Consider the following 6,127-nt stretch of genomic DNA (forward strand, 5'->3'; position numbering starts at 1 on the left):
AATCCTACTCAGAATACCACAGACAAGGTTAGACCTTCCGGATTCTCTTGAATGCCGCCATCAGTTCTCGCCTATACCACGAAGATTCCGATTAAAGAATCCAAGAGATATTCACTAGAGCTTTGATTGCTTGTAGAACAAGAATGGTTGTCAGTCACCTTGTTCATGAGTGAGAATGATGATGAGTGTCACGGATCATCACCTTCATCAAGTTGAAGAACAAGTGATATCTTGGGCAAAGAACAAGCGGAATTGAATAGAAGAACAATAGTAATTGCATTAATACTCGAGGTACAGCAGAGCTCCACACCTTAATCTATGGTGTGTAGAAACTCCACCGTTGAAAATACATAAGCATAAGGTCTAGGCATGGCCGAATGGCCAGCCTCCCAATGATCTAAGATAGCATAAAACGAAGATAGCTACCAAAGTCTTCTAATACAATAGTAAAAGGTCCTACTTATAGATAACTCGTAGCCTAAGGTGTACAAAGATGAGTAAATGACATAAAAATCCACTTCCGGGCCCACTTGGTGTGTGCTTGGGCTGAGCAATGAAGCAATTTCGTGTAGAGACTCTTCTTGGAGTTAAACGCCAGCTTTTATGCCAGTTTGGGCGTTTAACTCCCATTTGGGTGCCAGTTCCAGCGTTTAACGCTGGGATTTCTTGAGGTGACTTTGAACGCCGGTTTGGGCCATTAAATCTTGGGCAAAGTATGGACTATCATATATTGCTGGAAAGCCCAGGATGTCTACTTTCCAACGCCGTTGAGAGCGCGCCAATTGGGCTTCTGTAGCTCCAGAAAATCCACTTCGAGTGCAGGGAGGTCAGAATCCAACAGCATCTGCAGTCCTTTTCAGTCTCTGAATCAGATTTTTGCTCAGGTCCCTCAATTTCAGCCAGAAAATACCTGAAATCACAGAAAAACACACAAACTCATAGTAAAGTCCAGAAAAGTGAATTTTAACTAAAAACTAATAAAAATATACTAAAAACTAACTAGATCATACTAAAAACATACTAAAAATAATGCCAAAAAGCGTATAAATTATCCGCTCATCACAACACCAAACTTAAATTGTTGCTTGTCCTCAAGCAACTGGAAATCAAATAAGATAAAAAGAAGAGAATATGCAATGAATTCCAAAAACATCTATGAAGATCAGTATTAATTAGATGAGCGGGGCTTTTAGCTTTTGCCTCTGAACAGTTTTGGCATCTCAGTCTATACTTTGAAATTCAGAATGGTTGCTTCTTTAGGAACTCAGAATCCAGATAGTGTTATTGATTCTCCTAGTTAAGTATGATGATTCTTGAACACAGCTACTTTATGAGTCTTGGCCGTGGCCCAAAGCATCTGTCCTCCAGTATTACCACCGGATACATACATGCCACAGACACATAATTGGGTGAACCTTTTCAGATTGTGACTCAGCTTTGCTAGAGTCCCCAATTAGAGGTGTCCAGGGTTCTTAAGCACACTCTTTTTGCCTTGGATCACAACTTTATTCTTTCTTTTTCTTTCTTTTTCTCTTCTATTTTTTTTTCGGTTTTCTTCTCTTTTTTTTTCGCTTGCTTTTTTTTTTTTGTATTCACTGCTTTTTCTTGCTTCAAGAATCATTTTTAAGGATTTTTCAGATCCTCAGTAACATGTCTCCTTTTTCATCATTCTTTCAAGAGCCAACCTTCATGAACCACAAATTCAAGATACATATGCACTGTTTAAGCATACATTCAGAGAACAAGAGTATTACCACCACATCAAATTAATTAAACTATTATAAAATTCAGAATTCATGCAATTCTTTCCTTTTCAATTAAGCACATTTTTATTCAAGAAAGGTGATGGATTCATAGGACATTCATAACTTTAAGGCATAGACACTAAGACACTAATGATCACAAGACACAAACATGAATAAACATAAGCATAAAATTTGAAAAACAGAAGAATAAAGAACAAGGAAATCAAAGAACGGGTCCACCTTAGTGATGGCGGCTCTTTCTTCCTCTTGAAGATCCTATGGAGTGCTTGAGCTCCTCAATGTCTCTTCCTTGTCTTTGTTGCTCCTCCCTCATGATTCTTTGGTCTTCTCTAATTTCATGAAGGATGATGGAGTGTTCTTGATGCTCCACCCTTAGTTGTCCCATGTTGGAACTCAGTTCCCCTAGGGAGGTGTTTAGTTGCTCCCAATAGTTTTGTGGAGGAAAGTGCATCCCTTGAGAAATCTCAGGGATCTCATGATGAGTGGGGTCTCTTGTGTACTCCATCCTTTTCTTGGTAATGGGCTTGTCCTCATCAATAGGGGTATCTCCTTCTATGTCAACTCCAACTGAATAACAGAGGTGACAAATGAGATGAGGAAAGGCTAGCCTTGCCAAGGTGGAAGACTTGTCCGCCACTTTATAGAGTTCTTGGGTTATAACCTCATGAACTTCCACTTCTTCTCCAATCATGATGCTATGAATCATGATGGCCCGGTCTAGAGTAACTTCGGACCGGTTGCTAGTGGGAATGATTGAGCGTTGAATGAACTCCAACCATCCTCTAGCCACGGGTTTGAGGTCATGCCTTCTCAATTGAACCGGCTTGCCTCTTGAATCTCTCTTCCATTGTGCGCCCTCTTCACATATGACTGTGAGGACTTGGTCCAACCTTTGATCAAAGTTGACCCTTCTAGTGTAAGGATGTTCATCTCCTTGCATCATAGGCAAGTTGAGCGCTACCCTCACACTTTCCGGACTGAAATCCAAGTATTTCCCCCGAACCATAGTAAGATAATTCTTTGGATTCGGGTTCATACTTTGATCATGGTTCTTTGTGATCCATGCATTGGCATAGAACTCTGAACCATCAAGATTCCGACTTGTGAATGGGGTTGGTAAGTGCTTTCCAACCTCTTCTTCGGATCTCATGGCGGATCTCCGGATATTCACCCTTTTTGAGTGAAAAGGGGACCTCGGGGATCACCTTCTTCAAGGCCACAACTTCATAGAAGTGGTCTTGATGCACCCTTGAGATGAATCTCTCCATCTCCCATGACTCGGAGGTGGAAGCTTTTGCCTTCCCTTTCCTCTTTTAGAGGTTTCTCCGGCCTTGGATGCCATAAATGGTTATGGAAAACGAAAAAGCAACGCTTTTACCACACCAAACTTAAAAGGTTTGCTCGTCCTCGAGCAAAAGAAGAAAGAAGAGAGTAGAAGAAGAAGAAATGAGGGAGAGGGGAATGGCTTTGTATTCGGCCAAAGAAGGGGAAAAGTGGTGTTTAGGTTGTGTGAAAATGAAGGAGTGAAGAAGGGTATTTATAGGGGAGAGGGGAGATGGTGTTCGGCCATTATGGGTGGGTTTTGGGAGGGAAAGTGGTTTGAATTTGAAGGGTGAGGTTGGTGGGGTTTTATGAAGGATGGATGTGAGTGGTGAAGAGAAAGATGGGATTTGATAGGTGAAGGGTTTTTGGGGAAGAGGTATTGAGGTGATTGGTGAATGGGGGAAGAAGAGAGAGAGTGGTGGTGGGGTCCTGTGGGGTCCACAGATCCTGTGGTGTCAAGCAAAAGTCATCCCTGCACCAAATGTTGCTCAAAATCACGTTTTGAGCCATTTCTGGCGTTAAACGCCGGGCTGGTGCCCATTCCTGGCGTTTAACGCCAGGTTCTTGCCCTTTTCTGGCATTTAACGCCAGTCTGGTGCCCCTTTCTGGCGTTAAACGCCCAGAATGGTGCCAGACTGGGCGTTAAACGCCCAACTGCTAGCCTCACTGGCGTTTAAACGCCAGTGAATTCTTCCTCCAGGGTGTGCTGTTTTTCTTCCTGTTTTTCATTCTGTTTTTGCTTTTTCAATGGATTTTGTGACTTCTTATGATCATCAACCTACAAAAAAAAACATAAAATAACAAGGAAATATATAAAATATAATCAATGGGTTGCCTCCCAACAAGCGCTTCTTTAATGTCAGTAGCTTGACAGATGGCTCTCATGGAGCCTCACAAATGATCAGAGCAATGTGGGAACCTCCCAACACCAAACTTAGAGTTTGAATGTGGGGGTTCAACATCAAACTTAGAGTTTGGTTGTGGCCTCCCAACACCAAACTTAGAGTTTGACTGTGGGGGCTCTGTTTGACTCTGATTTGAGAGAAGCTCTTCAAGCTTCCTCTCCATGGTGACAGAGGGATATCCTTGAGCCTTAAACACAAAGGATTCTTCATTCACTTGAATGACTAGTTCACCTCTATCAACATCAATCACAGCCTTTGCTGTGGCTAGGAAGTGTCTGCCAAGGATGATGGATTCATCCATGCACTTCCCAGTCTCTAGGACTATGAAATCAGTAGGGATGTAATGGTCTTCAACTTTTACCAAAACATTCTCTACAAGTCCATGAGCTTGTTTTCGTGAGTTGTCTGCCATCTCCAATGAGATTCTTGCAGCTTGTACCTCAAAGATCCCTAGCTTCTCCATTACAGAGAGAGGCATGAGGTTCACACTTGACCCTAAGTCACACAGGGCCTTCTTGAAGGTCATGGTGCCTATGGTACAAGGTATGGAAAACTTCCCAGGATCTTGTCTCTTTTGAGGTAATTTCTGCCTAGACAAGTCATCCAGTTCTTTGGTGAGCAAAGGAGGTTCATCTTCCCAAGTCTCATTTCCAAATAACTTGTCATTTAACTTCATGATTGCTCCAAGGTATTTAGCAACTGCTCTTCAGTGACATACTCGTCCTCTTCAGAGGAAGAATACTCATCAGAGCTCATGAAAGGCAGAAGTAAGTCCAATGGAATCTCTATGGTCTCATTTGAGCCTCAGATTCCCATGGTTCCTCATTGGGGAACTCAGAGGAGGTTGGTGCACGCCCACTGAGGTCTTCCTCAGTGGCGTCACCTCCTCTCTTTCCTCTCCATATTCGGCCATGGTTATGGCTTTGCACTCTCCTTTTGGATTCTTCTGTATTACTTGGGAGAGTACTAGGAGGGAGTTCAGTAACTTTCTTGCTCAGCTGACCCACTTGTCCTTCCAAATTTCTGATGGAGGACCTTGTTTCATTCATGAAACTTTGAGTGGTTTGATTAGATCAGAGACCATGTTGCTAAGTCAGAGGTATTCTGCTTAGAACTCTCTGTCTGTTGCTGAGAAGATGATGGAAAAGGCTTGTTATTGCTAAACCTGTTCTTCCACCATTATTATTATTGAAACCTTGTTGAGGTCTCTCTTGATTCTCCACGAGAAATTTGGGTGATTTCTCCATGAAGAATTATAGGTGTTTCCATAGGGTTCTCCTAGGTAATTCACCTCTTCCATTGAAGGGTTTTCAGGATCATAAGCTTCTTCCTCAGATGAAGCTTCCTTAGTACTGCCAGGTGCATTTGCATTCCAGACAGACTTTGAGAAATCAAATTGACTTGTTGAGTCAATATCTTGTTCTGAGCCAATATGGCATTCAGAGTGTCAATCTCAAGAACTCCTTCTTCTGATTAGTCCCATTATTCACAGGATTCCTTTCAGAAGTGTACATGAATTGGTTATTTGCAACCATTTCAATTAGCTCTGAGCCTCTGCAGGCGTCTTCTTCAGATGAAGATCCTCCAGCAGAGCTATCCAAAGACATTGGATAGTTCAGAGAGACCATCATAGAAGATACCTATGATGCTCCATTCAGAAAGCATGTCTGAGGGACATTTTCTGATTAATTGTTTGTATCTTTCCCAAGCTTCATAGAGGGATTCTCCATCCTTCTGTCTGAAGGTTTGGACTTCCACTCTAAGCTTACTCCATTTTGGGGTGGAAAGAACTTTGCCAAGAAGGCATTGACTAGCTTTTCCAAGAGTCCAGGCTATCTTTAGGTTGTGAGTCCAACCATATTCTAGCTCGTCTCTTACAGCAAAAGGGAATAGCATCAGTCTGTAGACCTCAGGGTCAACCCCATTAGTCTTGACTGTGTCACAGATTTGCAAGAATTCAACTAAAATTGATGAGGATCTTCCATTGGAAGTCCCTGGAACTTGCAATTCTGTTGCATTAGAGAAATAATTGAGGCTTAAGCTCAAAGTGTTTGCTCCAATGGCAGGGATAGAGATGCTTCTCCCATAGAAGTTGGGAGTAGGTGCAGTAAAGTCACCCAGCACCTTCCTTGC

At 42.3% G+C, this 6,127-nt stretch overlaps 1 non-coding gene across 1 annotated transcript; it reads left to right on the plus strand.

Moving 5' to 3' along the window:
* Positions 1–5,653: 5,653 nt before the first annotated feature.
* LOC130983623 (small nucleolar RNA R71) lies at positions 5,654–5,761 on the plus strand. The gene has a single exon (XR_009087605.1). It is a non-coding gene; the product is annotated as a small nucleolar RNA R71 (small nucleolar RNA).
* The last annotated feature ends 366 nt before the right edge of the window (positions 5,762–6,127 follow it).

The sequence above is a fragment of the Arachis stenosperma genome, chromosome 5 (genome assembly GCF_014773155.1).
Source record: "Arachis stenosperma cultivar V10309 chromosome 5, arast.V10309.gnm1.PFL2, whole genome shotgun sequence".
In the NCBI taxonomy this organism is placed as follows: domain Eukaryota; kingdom Viridiplantae; phylum Streptophyta; class Magnoliopsida; order Fabales; family Fabaceae; genus Arachis; species Arachis stenosperma.